General features: G+C 40.3%; 1 protein-coding gene across 3 annotated transcripts in view; it reads right to left on the minus strand.

Annotated features, from left to right (window-relative positions):
• The window catches only part of ADAMTS12 (ADAM metallopeptidase with thrombospondin type 1 motif 12), a 173648-nt gene that overhangs the window by 86395 nt on the left and 68295 nt on the right, over positions 1-18958 (minus strand). The gene's annotated exons all lie outside the window — the stretch shown is intronic.

Raw genomic sequence — 18958 nt, forward strand, 5'->3', positions numbered from 1 at the left:
ACCTTAGGAATCCTCAGCTGCTGTCATCTTGTCTGAGGGACAGGTGAGACATGCTTAGCGCTCCCACTATATTTGGGGATCTGTGTATCTAAATCCTTTTGGGAAGGCATATTTGCTCTGTTGCTAGCAACCTCGCATTGCGCTTAGTGGGGCTAATTCCACTCATTGTAGCTTTGACGACCAGCTGACAGTGTTACCAGGGAAATACCCTTAGGCCTGAAAAAGCAGTGAGAGATGCCAGTTTGACAGCAATTGGTGGCATTTTTCCAGCCCAGAAGCCAGAGAAATGCTTCTACAGTGCTGGGATTCCCTTAGTCCTAGGAAGGATGAGGAGCACTTGTTGCTATTACAGATACTGCAATAGTCCTTTGACCACTTCATTCATGGAAAAGGATGTCCTTATTCTGGATGAGGCAAATTCACAGGACAGAATGACAGCTCCTGCCTCAAAGTGCTTACAGCCTGTCCAGTATAAGCCCCACTACTGCGTGGCAGGGGACAGTGACCCAGGAACACCTCCATCTTGCAGCACTACTAAGTGTTGAGGGGCAGTTACGCAGACTACTCTTCCCTTGAAGAAAGGATGGACCGGCAGCTATGTCCCAAATCCTGTGTTCACGCCCGTAGAAGATCTGTTATGCCTTTGTCATAAGCATACTGTTTGCCCTTTAGAAGGCCTAAGTTCAGCCAGAATGTATCACAGTGTCTTGTGCGTCTACAAAATGTGGCAGCATTGCACTATTAATGATGCGTTTAATGCATCTTCCAGTGTAAAAAGTAATCAATACCTTGACTTATTGTATATGTGCAACAGAAGATGGATGGGTTTTTAGAAATGGGTTCTCCGAGGTCAGTCAGTAGATAAAGAAATGCAGGTACTGGTAACGTATTAGGTATAAAATTGAAATACATCATACTAATAATCAAAACTACACCGGCCACATTACACATTCAGAACTGAGCTGCAATGCACAGCAGCTCCATCACTTGTCACACACCATGACCAGTTAGCACTGCATTGCAGAACCAGCTCAGGATTTCAGCCAGCCCATGCACATACCACCGAGATGCACGTAAACCTACAAACCTACCCCATGTTCATCCTGCTAAATGGACACCTGTACCTCCCTGGACTACCATTTAAAGTATACTGTACAAAGCTGAATTAATGCCCTAAGCATGTCATGTATTCGATATTGCAGATTTAGAATATAATAAATAAATAAGAAAACAAATAAATAAACAAAATAAGTTGTAAGTAGATTTTTTTTTTTTGCATGAACTGGCATTTGCATTTTAAAAGATGCTGAAAATGCTACTTGTGAAGAAAAAAGAATGGTAAGATTTTTGACCTGTTTGGCAAGGCAAACAGCATAAGAAAATAACTGAATGTAAGATAAGTTTGAATAAATGTAAATAAATTCCAATAAACATATAAGCTTCTAATTTTTACTATCCTTAAACGGTCACAATAAAAAGCCCAAGAATATCAATTTCCTTTGTGCTTACCAACCCAAATCACTTGTCAGTGTTATCTTGTGCACCCACACAAGTAGACTCTGTCCTGTAGATATGTCTACTAGTAAAAAAAGTTAGTCAATAAAGAAAGTTGCCTTCCCACCGAGCCAAGGGACTCAAAGAAAGGCACATGTTTTTCTATCTTGAAAATTAGTTGCGTGGAAAAATAGCTTCTTGTCTATATCGAAGAATATAATTTGTGAGTAAAGACAAAGAAAAGAAAGTGGGTGGTTTATTTAGCTTTGTTAGTTTGGGGTTTGGTAGGTTTCATTTCAAGAGAAGGGAAATGGACTATCACCGCAATAACCTCTACCCTAACCCCACTATTCCAGGCTGCAACATCCCTCCTGCCAATTCCCTCAATCTTTGTTCAGTTGCTGCAACAGTCACCTCTATCAGAGGCTATTTATAAGGTGCGTTCATTAGATTGTCTTGTACATTTGCGTGGTTTTCAGCATTCTTCTTTCTATGAAGCACAGTTCTCAGTATCCACATTTTAGGGGCTGTGCTGAGAAAAACCTTCCCCACAACTATCTGAACAAAAGTTCTGTTCGGACTGCTAGTTAAGTGATTTGTTTATGACTAAATAAAACACCACGCCTGCTATCGGTTTGGTATTCTCATCTAGCAAATACACGTTTTTATTGTCTGGACAGGTGACAGCATCAAATGTAAAAACATTTAAAGCCACACAGACTGCAATGGCAAACAACCCCCAGGGAAAAACCTGGAGTCTTGGTTCAGCATGAGGATATGTACCGCAGGAAAATCTCTTAGAAGAGATTCGAGTTGTGAAAATTAATGCCAGGTAGCAAGAGGACTCTGCAGACAAAACCCTCTCCTCAGAGATGGACCCCTCCAATGCAGGGACCTAACCTGGAAGGGTGACATCTAAGGACTGGATCCCTGCTGTGTTAAGTCTCCTGGCAGCTTTTTCAGATAGATGAAGCAGAGAGGGAGAACCTCTTGGAGCTACACTAACATACAGGCAGCTATGAAATACGGTTCTACTTCTGCTTTTATGTCTCTCCAAACAATGATTGTCTCTGTTTTCATTCTGAAGTAAAACAATCTCACCTCACTTTTACCTTAAATTAGCAAAGCATTGCAAGTAATTTCACATTTGCTGAGAAATCCCAGGCACCCTATTGTCCAGGAGTAGAAATCTTGACCAGGAGACCATCAGTTCAGGAACAGTCAAGAAGTTATGGAGTATTTGAGACCTAGTAACATACAGTGCTGTCTGAGAAATGCCTGCCTCCCCATACTCTTCCACCATAACTGCTGAGCAAACCACACTCCACAAGTAGCAGAGGAGAGAAAGGGAATACTTGAATCCCGAGGGTCTTCCATGTATTTTTGAGAAAGATATAACACAGGTAGGGATAGTGCTGGAGTCCTTAGGAACAGAAATGAAGGTAATGCTGAAAGGATATCCAGGATAGTCTAAGACTAAATAAAAAGAAGGTTGGTAAGAGATTCAGCTAACAAATTTCATGAAATTCAAGAAGCAATACTCAGAAATTTCTCTGTGGGAGATAATTTTGCAGATGTGATGCTTTTATTAGAAAACCTGAATCAGCCAAATGAGTCACATACTATGTTTCGTAAGTCATATGTGATACACGGCCAGATCACTGCATAAGCAGGAGAAACAGTGTAGATGACAACATTTAGTCAACTTCTAGTTAAAAATGGCTGATGAATTTCAGGTTGGTTTTTAAAATCAAAATCCAAATTGTTTTTAGTGAAAACTAAAAACGTCCCCTGAAACTATCTTCACAAATCCTACCTGATTGATCCAACAACATACAGGAACCTTAACTCTCAGCTACAAGAAAAAATTTTAAGTTAACTGTAGGTCTCACGTACATATGAAAAACCAGTATTATACAAACTTCTCCAGTACAGGTTAAAGTTGCATGGCTTCTGTGTACGATAGAAAAGTTATATTCTCTCTTTTAGCAATTCAATTTCAGGTGACAACAGAACTATATAATCATTTGCCAATCCCTATTAAGAAAGAGCTTCTTAATCTTTAAGAAGTAATGTCAAAAGCCTCAATATAAAAAACGCTGAAGTTCTTCACTTTGAACAACTCATCCACTCAAAATGTTGCTTGATTAGGGTTTTTTCTTAATTTCTGCCTTTTTTCCCCCAAAATGCCCTTAAGGAACAAATATGACTCACCTCACTCAAAGGCATTATGTGATATTTCCACATCAAAGGCCTTTTCTCCACCTTTTTTTCCTGCAGGTGCTGCTCAAGGAAGAGTGCAGCATACCATGCAACTTAAGGGGACCTCAAAGTGCTAACTGTGCAGAACCACCTTTCAACACCTTCGGAGATACACAGGGCTTTGAAGAAGCAAGGTGAAAATGTCTGGAAGTTCTCAGAAGAGGAGAATGCAGCCTACAACTGAAGGCTGTCAGACAAAATATAGTAGTACTGATTTATGTCTTCACTTTCTGTCCTCACCTCCTTTCTCTTTCCGCAAGAGCTTTCATTTTTATCACTCTGTGTTATTCACAGTCAAAATGCCACATCTCCAGACATGAGGTATGAAGGATGCTAGGGATGCCAGACTGGTAACTTCCACAGAACTTGCTACATTATGTTTTTTCCTATAACTTTCACTTTATCTTTGTTCTAAGCTGTGCCTTTAGTTCAAGTATTAACAAAAAGACTACAGTTTTGGGGTGAGTTCATCAAGAGGTCAATAAATTCTGTTGAAACAGGGGAAATGAATAAACATATGAAATTATCATTAATAACATTAACCTCACACTAAAAAGTATACACAAGTACAACCATAGAATAAATAAAGGAAAGGCTGAGGAGTGTCTCAGATAATAAGAATTAAAAGGATAGTAAGGCAGAAGAAATCAACACAGTTTTCTGAAAAGTGATTATTATCCCATCAGCTTTGGGCTACATCAAATAAAGGACTTGGAATTTCCCAAGACAGTGGTCTAGCCACCACACTTCTGGGCAAAGAAGGTGGGACCTTCTCCTCTCACTCATGAAGGAGGAGAGCAACTCTAATAGTTGATTTATTGCAAGAACTTATTATTTACAAAGCTCAAATACAGTAAGTGAACCCCTTCCCCTATTCTAACTAACTGTGCTGAAATAAACAAAGCAGCTAACTAGAAAAGCTCAGTGAAACCAGACTATGAACTTTGTACACATAGTATTCTCTTACACAATTGTGGTTACAAATACACATAGCAGAACTAAGCAGGGATGCTGAAACTGTGAGAGTAAAGGCTCACAAGCTACATAAAAAAACTGTTGTAAAACAAGGAAGAAAGGATGTGTATTTAAAACAGAATAGATAAAATCAAACCAGCTCCTTTTCTAAGCATTTTGGAAACAGTCTAAGCTAAATCACACAAACGCTTTCTGAGTGTGAAGCAGTGTTCACACAGGAAACTACTACAGCTATTTAATCACGTACTTTCCCATGTTGACAATCCCCAAGTCCCAACAAAAACATGCACAGAGAAAAAAAGCTTACAACTTTGCAGGCTTTGTTTAACCTTAACATTCCTGCTGTCAAAAACATGAAGTATCAAACAGTGAAGTCACACCACTCTAATGCAGAATGAAGCTAAAATTGGACCTGTGTTGACTGATGCACTTAATTAGATACTGCTGCTGAGTGTGTTTGCCACTCATTACTACTTATGCTGGAAGGATGGAATGATAAATGTTCTGGGCCACTGGCATCAGGAGGTACATAGAAAACAATGTCGTGGGAAACAGCTATGCCTGGAGCTGCCTATGTTCTGCAACCATGATTTTCCTTCTGCCTGAATGTTCCGATTATTTTTTCCCAAGGATTAAACCCAAGTCAATAAGGGACAATAATATTTGGGGGTTTTATTGGTACAGGCTGCCTAGGGAAGTGCTTGGGTCACCAGCCCTGGAAGTATTTAAAAGACATGTAGATGTGGCACTTAGGGACATGGTTTAGTGGTGTACTTGGCAGTTTTAGCTTAGTAGTTGGACTCGATGATCTTAAGGGTCTTTTCCAATCTAAATGCTTCTATGATTCTATTCCCTAAGCTTGCATAGCACAGGTAAGTTTGTGCAGGCACTACAGAATTCAGCAGTGAAAGAAAGCACTGAAATTCTGGAAGGATACATATTTTGTGAAGCTTCTTGGATATATGGAGAGGAAGACAGTTATGAACTGCAGGATCCAGAAATTAGCAGTACAAGTCTTTGGAATGCCCGTTAGTTCTTAGGAGTTACCAAAGTGATTTCCACTCTTTGCAGGCTGCCCCGATGCCAAGCTTCAAGAGTGAAGAATATAAGAATGGTGGACAGAGAGTACCAACAAAAGGAAAAGTGCCAGAAAAAACAAAATGATGCTTGAAGAGGCACCAAAGGTCAGGAAAGGACCACTAAGGGTTGGAATTACAAGGATTTGGGCAGTGTGAGGGGTTCAGATGGAAGGTTCGCTCTTTGCATGTGGTTGAGACAAGAACGCAATGTGGTTTTCAAGCTGGGCAGATTGCAACCAACCACTACAGGAACTAGAGAGGTAGCTGAAGGAGGCCTCCACCTCCTGGGCTTTAACAAGGGACTGGGAGTGAGGAGAGCCATTCCTCTTGGGCAAAAGCCATTAAGGCATCTTATGTATCCACAGTTAGACATTTAAATTCACAATACTAACTGAATCTAAAAATGGTGAACATTAGCAGTTGTCTCTTCAAGAAACAATGACTGTGAATAATCACATTTGATTCAGTGACTATAAATAAACTGGTGCATTTCCCTGTGCAAACATTTTACTTCAGAAATGTTGTGCAGCTCCTCTTTTATCAGACAACCAATTCTGCATGGTACAGATACGCATTAGTCCTAAACTGAAGAAACGTTTTGTTCTGTTCCCCAACAGAACCATAAGCTGGAGTACAGCAAAGAAGGCAGGTATGTCAGCATAATTCTCTCTCCTGGTCTGTAACACCTGCTTCCTTCTATACGGGTCCATCCTCCAGCCAGGCTATAAGTTTCCTGTGGTTTGATAAGGGACAAACAGCTGCAGAGCAGAAGGGGAGGGGCTGGGATTCCCCTTGAGGCTTCTCTTCCCACTTGCAGTCTTCCTCAGCTCTCCACAAACATCTCGAGATTTCCCTGCACCTCCCCGGAAAGGACAGACTGCTGCTCTGTACACTCAAGATGCCCATATTGGCTTTTTCAGCCTTGCAACCATTGAGGAAGGACTCCCTCCATACAGATACCCTTTACAAAATCCTCCCGGTACTATCACCATCACCACAAAGCCAATATGCCCAGCACTGTTTTCCCTGTTTATGCTCCCCCATGCAGAATCAGAAATGTTGGGTGGGTTTAAAAGCCTCCTCTTGGTCTCCAAGAGCCAACCTGTGCACCACAGGAACTTCTCTCTGGCTCATCATTTCCCTTCATTAAATACAGCAAAACCAGCCAGTTGTGTCTTTCTGTGCTTGCAAATGATCAGCACAGAACCAGCTGGGACCAGCTGCTCCTGCCTCCTCTTGTAGAGGGATAGGAAGTCAAGAGGCAAACACACAGACAGGCAGCACAGGAGCAGCCACGAGATGCCACCACTTCTGTGTTTACTCAGCCTGTTGGGTGGTCCCAGAACAGGATGCAGCTTCCCTGTGGGCTGTGACCCTGCTCCAGCTCAGAGTTTCACCCTCTCAAGGAAACTTCCAAGTTAACAAGAACGGAATCTCAGCCGTTTGACTTGCAACTGCCTGTGAAAAGTGTGGTTACTGAACTGAAGCTATTTCATGTCACCCACCTCCGTCCTCCTACCTGGCCCCATCTCTTTGGATTTTCCTACTCCTCTTGCCCTAACTGCACCTCTCCCCAAAACAACAAATAGCTGCTCTAAGGCAATCTCTTGTAGTTAACCAAGGAGTTTCACATTCTCTGTATAAAGCTTGCTGTCATGAGGATGGCTCACAGTCTAAGCAGGCTCTGTAAAGAAACAGCAATTTAACAATATTGCATGATAATTGACTGTCTCTAGCTTCCAAATAACATTGTATGTTAAAAACACTGAGCAAATTTGCTCTTTGTTATCTCCATTGACTTCTGGAAGTCAATGGCACTTCTTTCCATCTCACCTATTAGAATCATAGAATCATAGAATGGTTTGGGTTGGAAGGGACCTTAAAGATCATCGAGTTCCAACCCTCCTGCCATGGGCAGGGACACCTCCCACTAGAGCAGGTTGCTCAAAGCCCCATCCAGCCTGGCCTTGAACACTTCCAGGGATGGGGCATCCACAACTTCCCTGGGCAAATGTACACCTAAAGTCATATTTGGTAAATGGATGGAATAAACCAAACTTCACTTCTCAGTACTGGATGTGAGACTTGGCTAGTAAATTGTTCACTAGTGCCTATGTACCAAATATTTCCAAATTTTAAGTGCAAACTACTGTCTACCTAACAAGGGAGAGGAGTCTCTTAGCGCAGGGTAAGAAAGTGGCATATGTGGTGTTGCTGTTGGAGGCTTTACTGTCTTGCTTTCTGTCATATCCTCCTGCACAGGTTTTCTCTCAGTGAGTCCTATCCCTTCTTAGTCTCAACTCTGCTATGTGAACACTATCAGTTATTATCAGGCTCAGAAACGTCTTGAGATAAGGCTGGGCCACTCAGGGAGACAGATGATAACATCTATGTGTCTTAAAATGAAAGCTGGCTGATGTGAAACCTGACCTGCTGCCCTCACTGGTGATGATACTGTCTGGTGGTGGTCAAGGTATCTTTTTTAAAATTGTAATTGAAGGTGCATACAATTGGGATCCTCTTGTTATGTTAATGATGCTAAAACTGTATGTTTTGGTTGTCTTTGCTAAAAGCAGTCTGTCTTGATTTATATTTCTATCTGCCAGTTGAGATAGGGTTGTGAGGGTAAGTGATTCATGGGCTGTTAGAACCACTTGGGCTATAATTTTGACTTGTCTCTTTAAGACTTCTTAGCAGAAGAATATTTAAACTCAAGTTCCGAGCTAGGAAAACTATGCTCCTTTGGTAATTGGAAGTTTGCTTCCAAACAATCAATAACAAATGTCATAAAGTACCAATCTATTCAGATAATTAATTGGAGATATTTAGGATAAATTAACAATGAATGTATCAAGTGATGGTTCCTTTTTAACTTTTCAAGAATATTAAAACGAAGTAAGCATCAGAGGAATTAGAGTAAAGCAGACAAACTGTGTGGAGAAAATTAGGTATGCAAACTAGAGAACTGCATAAATCTGCATGTTATTAATTGGAGGAGAGTTCCTGAAATTATCATATGGGCTGAATATTAAGTATAATAAACAAAAATGAAATGAAGAGGTGCTGTGCGGGGAGAAAAATGGTACAGCGTATGGGAGGAACTATTGTAAGCATTCCTTCAAAGAACTGCAGCTTTTCATGGTGGTTGATGATATACACGATGTGCATAATAATTTAAATGTATACCGTTTCTTGTATATGCAAGAAGAAATATTCAAAGGCTGGAATAACCAGAGCAAGTAACTAAAATTAAACTATAACTTAACTATAACTTAATAACAAACTAAAATTACTACTAAAAATAGTAAGTTTACAGAGTTTTTTGCGCTTGGGCAATACCACCAGTACACTGGGCCTCTACTTTATAGATAATAAGCTCACTGTTTTGTACACATAGCATCTTAAAAGGCATTAATTTTACCTCTCTTTATAATTCTAGTATTTGCTTAATTCACTCCCAGGCAAAAAGTGAAAAAAACCTGATGGTGTTTGTGTGATAACAGATTGGGAAAAATGTGGCAATGGGTTAATTTAGCAGTGGCATCCATATAGCTCATTTTTGTTATTTAACTCATCTTAACTATTAAAGTTGACCCCTTTAAGTTACAAACCCCTTTAAGTTATCTGTAGCAGTATTTCTTCACCACTGATGAGCCACGAAGCATCTACAAGACAGTTCCAAAAATTAACATTGCTACACAGATGACCAAGCCAACAAAATAAGAGCCACAAATGGTCACTCAAAATTTAGCCAATTTTACCTGGACATAAATGAAAACTGTACAAAATACTCATTGTTTTCTCACCCAAATCAACTGAGCCTGCAACTTAAAAAAAAAGGCTCAGAAACACTACAGTTTATAACAGTCGTTGTAATGTCTGGTATTCTTGACTTGCTATGAGTTAGCATGGAGAGTATTCATGAAAATACTATTATAGCATTAATTTCTGACACTATTACAATGTTTAACTGGTTGTCTCTACAACTGTAGATTCAATAAGAAAGTGATACTCTGACATAAGAACACCGTCCAGAGCTGCAAGAAGGTTTTCAGTCTGCTATTTCTATTACCAAAAATGTAGAATCAGGTCAACTGAAACTATTCACAAATTAATGTTGACACCTTAAAACTAATTCAGTCACAGAAACATCGTAAAAAGTCAAATGACCAACCCCCTGGTCATACCTCAGCAGCCTCAAGCAGAAATCACTCCTGAAAACTCAATTCCATATTTCCATATGGAGAAGCAATCCTCATATACTCCCATTTGTCTTTTGTATTTTGGAGTGACAAGGAACTCCACTGCTCTAAGTGGCTTATTCGTACTTGACCCTCAGCTATAAAAAATTGACACTTTTGGCTTTCTGTGAATGGCATCCTTACATTTCCAAGCCATCCTTGCCAGCAGAGCTCAGCAGCCTCGCTGTCCCGAGAGATGCTCTGCCAGGGCACAGAAAAAACACCACTAACTTGATTCCTCTCCAGGTGATGTGCTTTTTGTGTACCATGGATATATAATGACACTCCTGAAGCTTTGTGGAGCAAAATGGCGCTCTAGCTTCTCAAGTTCTCTCCTTCTCACCAAAGAAATACAAGAACTTGACCTATCAGGCTTTGCCTACTCCCATAAGTTAAATATAGTCATGGAACAAACACACTCAGGCACTGGAACTTGTTTGCCCACTCTAAAGTGGATGGTTCCCAGCACAGCCTCAGTAAGGGCCAACGAGCTCTCAGTTAACTCCTGAGCATGGCACAGGAGTGGACACAGGCCAGGAAGCTGTCTCAGGAGTCAGATCTGGCCACTCTGTTCAGGAGGCTGAGAAAATTTAACGTATGCACACAGACTGTTCTGTGCTACTTGGCAGCAATGCCAAAGAATACCGGCACATTTTATTTATTAGCACAAACGTGGTCTTGTTGTGTAGACGTAGTGTTTGCCATGAGTACCTACAGTGTTACAGCACAAGAGTAAACACCAGCTCAGCACTGACTTTACAGATAAAAAGTAATACTACAAAACAGAATATATAGTGTTTGGAATATCACTAACATCTTTTAAACAACTTTTTTCCAGCAAAGTTATTAAGGACGATGTCTATTTATGTTCATCATATAAACTGCCTGCCTTTGCGGCTATTCTACACGTTTACAATGTCAGGTTTTTGCTGACACATTTTGGCATTTTGACACATTCTGGCATTGGATTAGTATTTTCATGGTATTTTTATCATTCAGTTACACAATTATGTTCCCATTTCTAAGAAATAACAGTTCCTAATTCAGCTTTCAAAATGTACAGCTTAAACTGTACAATTTTCAAGATGTCAACAGAGAGGTTACTGGATACCCATACATGTGGGAATTGGGGAACTTAGTTGAAACCACCTCAGCTGGCATCCTCTTACTCTTTGGCACTGCCACCACAAAAACCTTGGGTAGATTTCAAAAACACAGATTCACCTACTTTAACTTTTCCAGGTGTGAAAATAAGACAATAATTCAGCTAAAAATATCTTTTCAAGACTGGATGTGAGAGAGTTCTCCAGCTGTGGTATGACAGTCCAATTATAAAGCACCTGTCTGAAGACCTTCATACTGGAGGCATGCTGCAGACACAGAGGCCAAATTCTCATGCGTGCACCATCCACCAGTAAGTGAACAGCCCTTGCACAGCAGTTTGTTATACATGAAAAATAGCCCTTACAGTTCACCCATAATTCCAGGAACTTGAATTGTTTAAAAAAAATCTCAGTTTTAAATGCACAAAAGACAATGTAAGAAATATAAAGTACCCAAACTAAATTAATGTATAATGCCTGTGCTGTAAAAGAGAAATGGCTACTCACAGAATAGGTCTTTGAAGTGGTAGTCAAGCTATGCTTTTTAATTAGTTTGGTTTACATTCAGATTACTAAGGGAAAGAAAAGAAAGACAAAGACAGTCTGGAATTAATCTTAAAACAAAATGCTATTCTTTCAAGGTTTGATAGGATATCTTTAAAAAGTGCTGCATATGCTATAACCTTCTTAACTCTGGGCTTATACAACAGAGTTTATTTGGCCTTTCTCCGGACCAGCTGTTGTTTTTTTCCATTCCATTTCTCCACTGTATTTAAAATACACCAATCCCACTAGCATGCTCAAAGTTAAAAACACATGCTAGCACTTCAAGGGGTCTGCTTGTCCTTGGCCGAGGCCAAATATCTTGTATTTCAGATGACGTTTCTGACCAACACAGCCTTCAAGCCTCAGCCCCAACCCTGCTGTGCTTCTGCAGCAAATATCAGTGGTGCTAGAGCAGCTCTCACAGGTGAGGACTCCCCCTGAGCCAGGGCCTGAGAAGGGCTTGGCCAGACCAAAATGAATTATGCTAATACAACATCTTGAAAATCTCAGACACAGACTGCTTTTAATGTTTTCTATTCTTATAAGCAAGTCCTGATAACCACATTCTGCAGCTTCATGACATTTTGATAGATGACTGTGGAGGTTCTCTTGCTCCAACTCAGCACACAAGATTTCATTTTGCCTGATTAAGCCCCTGAAGAAGCACCCATGCACAGACACCTTCCGCTGAAACAGCAGAGCAGGGACAGCCCATCACTTAGCTACTCCATCCTGCTGAAGGCATCTGTAAACTGCTAGAAGGACCAAGGGGAGGAACATTGCCAACGACACTGAGACACCTCAGGGGAGGGAAACGACAGCATCTTTGCACATCGGAGGTTAAGGACTCCTGTCACCAGGCACCTCGAGCAGTCCTGTTAGGATAGCACCATCTTGGGGTGACCGGTGCCATTCTCAGCTCTTCACGAGTACCACTGCATGGGCTAAAGGATGCTTCCAGTTTTAGCCAGAGTCATTTTTCTTGTGTGTCCAGTTTCCTATCAGAGATTGGTTATCAGAGGCATTAGAACCTGTTCAATGTCACGAAATCATTAATTTGCTTCCATTTTTGTCACACACTGGGTGAAGGTTCACCAGTAACACCAGCTATAATTAACTAGACTCTGTGGTTTGCTGCCTACAAAAAACCACGCCAGAATCCTTCACAGACAGGAGCTACTGGGGCTCCCGCACTAAAATGGAAGAAGTTTGGAAAGTGTTTGCTTAGAACTGGGTTTGAGCTTTGAAATTTGCACTTCCATGGAAGGAGAATCAAGCAAAGTCCTGTCAACAGACTCAACCTCTGTTATTTTCTAAATGACAATTTAAGTTTTTCATTTGCAGAAAGTCCCTGGCTTCTCTTATCTCCAAGCAGCCTTGAAATTATAAAGGTATGTAAACACATGGGACCAGAAAGAGAGAAAAATGCATGCAGATGTGTTTGCCTGAAAGAAACATCCAGTTCACACACATCATAAACCAGGATTATTAATTATAGCTTAAGGAGACAAAAATATCCCCAAAATGGATAATGATGGATAAAGCTAGGTTATATCCATCACCTGGGGAAGGAGGTGTTCAGTAATCCAATCCCCAACGTTAAGGCTCTCTCTGCCTGGACAACTTTAGCTGCCTGCCAATGTTACTGGTCCGGACTTTGCAGGAACCTCCTTTCTTTTACGGCCCTTTTTCACCGTTACCTCCCCAGCAGATATAATTTCTGCAATTTCATCCCTCTCATCACCTTGCATCTCCTCTGAGGAAGACCTGACCAACAGAAGTACCTCACGATGGACAATGGATGCAACTGGGACAGTGAAAAGAAAACACCATAAAGCAGAGAGTGGTTCAGTGCATATTTTGCCTGGAGAATGTCAGGCAAATAATACAGAAAATGTCAGGAATGATCCCTTGTTAAAACTGCAGCACCTGAAAGAAGACTTTGATCGAAATCCAAACCTCCACAGAGCTGAGGGGAATCCAGACTGGAGGCACAACTGAAAATAGTGCAGATCAGGAGGGAAGAAACTTGATTCAGCTTGTTTTAGAGCTCAGGTAGAGAAGAAACTTTGCTGCTAATTTTATCTTTGGCAAAGTGGAAGACTCAGACTGAGGCTGTGTTTTAACTGCATTTAAAAAGTATTCAAAATACAAAAATCTATCTCTCTGCAGCTTCAACTCAAACACTATTTTGCAGATGAGCAAAATATTAGACAAGACCTTTTCTAAAATAAGTACAAACCAGAGACAGCATGGAATAATTTAACAGTCTAATTTATGTGCACAAAGATTTCATCATTAGTTGTTTAAGGAGGACAGGAATACATAGCTTTTTCAGCTAAGACACCTGATTATATGTTGTTTGCTGAAGTAAGTTTAACTCAAATATTTGCAAGGGAAGAAAAGCAGAAGGAGTAGAAGAGATCATGGCAAAAAACAAATAAATCAATATTCTCTTATTATGCTCTTTCATTTAGAAACCAGGACATGCAACAAATGGTTCCACAAAGTTCTCAAACACGTGGAGTATTTAAGGGCATCAACTAAAACCATTAGCCTACCTCTTAGCATAGCAATCCTCTGGACACTTTTTTTTGCATAAAAGTGAATGCCTAATTCTGTTGGACAATTCCTCTTTCGATAAAAAAAAAGTGTGTGTAATTCTGTATGATCTTTAAATGAACAGTGTCCCTTCAGTCTATTATTTACATACAGTTTTTTCAGGACTATTCAGAAACAGCACAGAGGAAAGAGGTATTATTTGCAAAGATAGCCTAAAAAAGGTAATCTTTCCAAAAGCGCCATGAAATTGAGGAACAAACCTCACCCTACTAGAAGTCTTTCACAGCAAATCAAATCCAGCTAGCAAGTCCAGTAGCTCACTAAAGCTGTGTTGACACAGATCTTCGTTTTCAGCAACCGAATGTAAACACAGTTCAGACACGAAGACCTGCATCAGAAATGCAGATTTCTGGACCAGTGTCCAGAATTCCTGGACTCTAAAAGATGCCCTTTGCAGACTGCTGTCTAGTGAAATTGCACCTGCTAAACACAACATCCTATATTCATACATAACATCCTATTCAATATTGCCAGAAATTAATTATGAGAATGGTCCCCACAAGTACCCATCACTGGAGTTAAGAACTCCATCCTACACTCAGCACATAATCAGGAGTGCAGAATAGGATCTGTGCACCCCAGACCATGCTACCAAGTAATTAATTATGGGTGGAGTAAAGTCCAGATATGGCCCCACTTCTCCCTGAAAAGGGGAGAGCTTACAATTCTCTACAATATGACTGGAGAGAAAAAGCGATGGATCGAAAAATCTTGTAACAACCTAAGTTATGCAGCTTCCCGTGTTCCCAACTAATCATAAAGGTAAAATCTATGCTGTGAAGAGTATTACAATCTCCTTTTAAGTACAATTCTTCCAGACGAGTCTCTCCAAATACACAAAATGCATACAAGTTCAACCAGATGCTGAGTGCAGGAGTGAACACCAATCCCTAGCAAGGAGTGGACAAGCTGCAAGGACACTGTGTTTCATGCAGAAAAACTGTGCTCAGACACCTGTTTAAAGTGGGTCACCCATGATAGGAGGCTGCCAGAGGCTCATCAGGGACATGTGGGCTTCAGAGAAACTAATTGCGAACACTGAACCCGTATCAGTGCATTAGCCCCACAGCATAAGTCCAGCACTTCCAGAAGAATTAGAAATCTGTGATCTGCCCAGAAATAATAAGGTAATTGTAGTTTCTTTTTAGAAAGTTCACAGAGAGTTCAGTATGACTGAGAAATCTGGCACTAAGCAGGCTGAAGGCTGAACAGCTTTGCCAATACTACTCCATTATTGGGTCAACTGCTCTGAGCAATTCAAACTCCTGCAACAAAAATGTTTCCTAAATGCAGCTCAGCTTTCTGGGTTTTCTATTTCAACTGTGGAAATGAGGTTTACAATTGTTTAAGGCTAGTGTTTTCCTACAAATGAGAAAGGGATGGCATGTAATATGTAGCAGTTTAATATTAAAGCTTGCTATTGCTCTCTGAATCAATACTGCAGCAATTTAACATTTACATTACCAAAGCATTTGTTCACCCAATCGATGGCAATACTCAAAAAGTGCAACAGCATCACACACAGTTTGATGAGTAAAGCTGTAAGCACAGAGCAAGAGCAGAATATATTCCTCTATGACAGTACACAGTTAGAAATGCTGAATTAAATTCAGTCTGGATGCAGACTGAGACTCCTCAATCTGATGAGTGGTTAAGCAAACTGTTCCAGTGAAGACATGGGAGAGATCACAGTCTACCCTTTAAACTATAGGAAAGCAAGTGCAGTAAGCAAGTGTGGCATAGCCAACACTATTTCTTTCCAGTGGCACAGGGACTGAAAAGAAAGACTGCACTGAAACACAGTGAGGCAGACTTCTCCCTCTTTATATTTTTGACTCATATTATTTGGAAAATGGCCCGTCAACAGAACTTTAATCTTTTTTCAGTCATTGAGTGAGGAAGCGTATCATGTTTCTGATACCTATTGGTGGCAACAAGTGACTATTATCACAGTATAACAACAATCTCCTGTTCCCACATTATTCTCTCTTAACCTCCTGCACAACACAACTACTTATGGAAAGCACCATGTTCCAGTTAGTAGGAGCTAGTGAAATACTGAAAAGAGAAGATGAGAAAACAATCAGGGATTGGGAAAGCAGGTGCCAGCACTTTACCAGCATTAGGCTCCCCCTGGCCCCTCTTCAGCACAGACTTCAGATCTACTTGGAGAAAGTTCTAGTTTTGACTATGCACTGATTTAACTGGAGAGGGAGAACTGCACAAAATACAGTATTTTATTGCTTCCTGCTCTACTAATATTTCTACTGCCTGTAACTACAGTCTAGGCATCTCTCAAGGACAATTCATCCCAAAAGTCAACGACAACATCTTAGGATAGGATGAATCAGCCTTGGACAACAACTGTTCTACTCTACTAACTATAAAAAGAGTCTGTAAAAAAAACTAGCTTAAATGCAACTATTTACCTGCTAGGCTACTCAAATCAAGAGATAAGAACCTTATCCTGTGCCCTTAAAACCTGAAGTTCAAGTAATAGTAAGCATATCTATTAAACATCTGTATGCTAATGAAACCTAGAATCCTTTTTATTGCTTAGCAAGGTTACACATTTGTGCCTGCTCATTTGTTAGAAGTAACAGGATTTTTGACAGCAAAGTGAAATGAACACGGAAGTCTTCTTATGTCAGATGTTAGAAACTCAAAGTTGAAGAATTCTTATCTCCCTGGCACAGAATTCAGAAGTTTTAGAAACAGAAGAGGACTCTTCCTGTTTCTAGAGAAGGAAAGCACATGACAATGAAAAAAAGGTCTTATCTCTGATTAGCTTCTAATAAACTCCAGAGAGCAACAAAAAAAAAAAAAGGCTTACTGAAACCTGAAAGAAAGTTAGAATCTCCTGCTTCCACTTCATGAGCTTGTTTGGAGGGTAAACAATCTCTTGATACCAATAAGCAGTGATTGTCTCATCCACTAGCAGAACAAACCAGCTATCATGTCTCTGTTTCCCAGGTATCCCACTCCTGATATGTTAAATCTCCTGCTGTCTGCACAAGCAGGCACTCACTGTTTTCAGTTCAATGCAAACTGTTCCAGAGAGGAGAGATACTACATGTACTCCTGCAGGCTGTGTGCTTTGCTGTTCCTGCTTTAAAATAGAGGTCATTCTGACTGAATGTATCTATTTGCTCCTTTTTCATGGCAAGCAGCTTTTAAACAGGTTAGTAGAGCCTGTTTCTAGAAAGCAGAGTGATGCAGGGAGAAAAGATGCTCTTCCCTCTACACTGAATTAATCTCAGTTACTGCAATTCAATGTGTGAACTCACAATCCTACGAATGACAGCCTCTGTGTTTTGGAGAAACTAGGCAAATTAAGCTGAACAGTAACTGATGTGGTTAAATACAGGATAAACAAATACTGGAAAAATGTCAGCATCATTCTTCAAAAGATATGGAAGCTACACAGCATGTACCAGGGGTTCTGCCAGCAAGAAAGGCTGCTTACATTGGCCACAATGTTCTTCTACAAAAAGATAGGCTATCCTTTGAGAATAAAACAGTGTGCTGGGCTTTTTTTCCCCCTCTCTCTTCCATGTGGTTAAACAAAGGCCTTTACTGTCAAAAGCCAAGACTAACAGTTTATGCTGTACACTTGCAGACAGAAAAATTACTCTTGCAGTCAGTATCAAGCTAATCATCAAAAAGCAAGAGCACGATTCAATAAAATCCTGTGCTCAGGCATAACCCCTAGAAATAAAAACAGGTGACTATTGTCTGAAACACCTTAATGGCATTCTAGTCACCTGTTAAATGAACCATGCCACAAGCCATCATTGAAAAGACTTAAAAATGAGTTTTGCACAGATGATGTTGCTCTGCTCCTTCAGCTCCCCTCACCCCTCTACTCATTTCACACAGCACCCAACCTGTCTCCCCTGTCTCCTCCCTCCCTCCTCAGCCTTATCCCATCACAACTTTGATGCAAAATTGCTCCAAATGCAAAATTTTCAGTTGTAAGATTTATAGCTCCTCTGCAGACAAGGAGTTGGAGGTCCATGTACAACCCAAACTAATCCTAACTTCTGATCCATGTGGAACTTACCAAATCTTTTCAATGCTAAAATGAGGCCAAAAGATATGACAACTTCTATACACCTAAAGCTCCAATGAAATATAATCGGATCTATTTTAATACCCTAAACCTTTCTTCCCTACTCAACAATCACTGGCTTGCAGTCTGAATAAACTCAACTACGTTCTTTCTAAATGACAGCAACCTGACCACCTCATCAGGCCACGGAAAAGAAGTCCATCTGTTCGTATGGTATCAGTCCCCTCTATAGCGCTGAGTCAGGAAGGGCTCCATTACATCACAGCATTTTCATTCACAAACTTCACCAAACTTCTCCATTTTGCAGATCACAAACAAAACAATAGCTTGTGGCAGACTGCATGAAAACAAACAGAAAGAAATGAGAGGAAATCTTTTCATATTCTGAAGAAGGGAGGATAATTCCTTCTCTCTTGCATTTTATCTCGGAGCACTGTCAAGTTTTTAAGATACTCTATTTATAAAAACAAAGCAAATCCCCAAATCCTTAGTTTTCTCCCCGACAGCCACAAATGATTAGAAAAGTTAATTATAAAGCTATGGGATACTTTTCATTTATCATTT

Source organism: Numenius arquata, chromosome Z (genome assembly GCF_964106895.1).
Source record: "Numenius arquata chromosome Z, bNumArq3.hap1.1, whole genome shotgun sequence".
Classification (NCBI taxonomy): Eukaryota; Metazoa; Chordata; class Aves; order Charadriiformes; family Scolopacidae; genus Numenius; species Numenius arquata.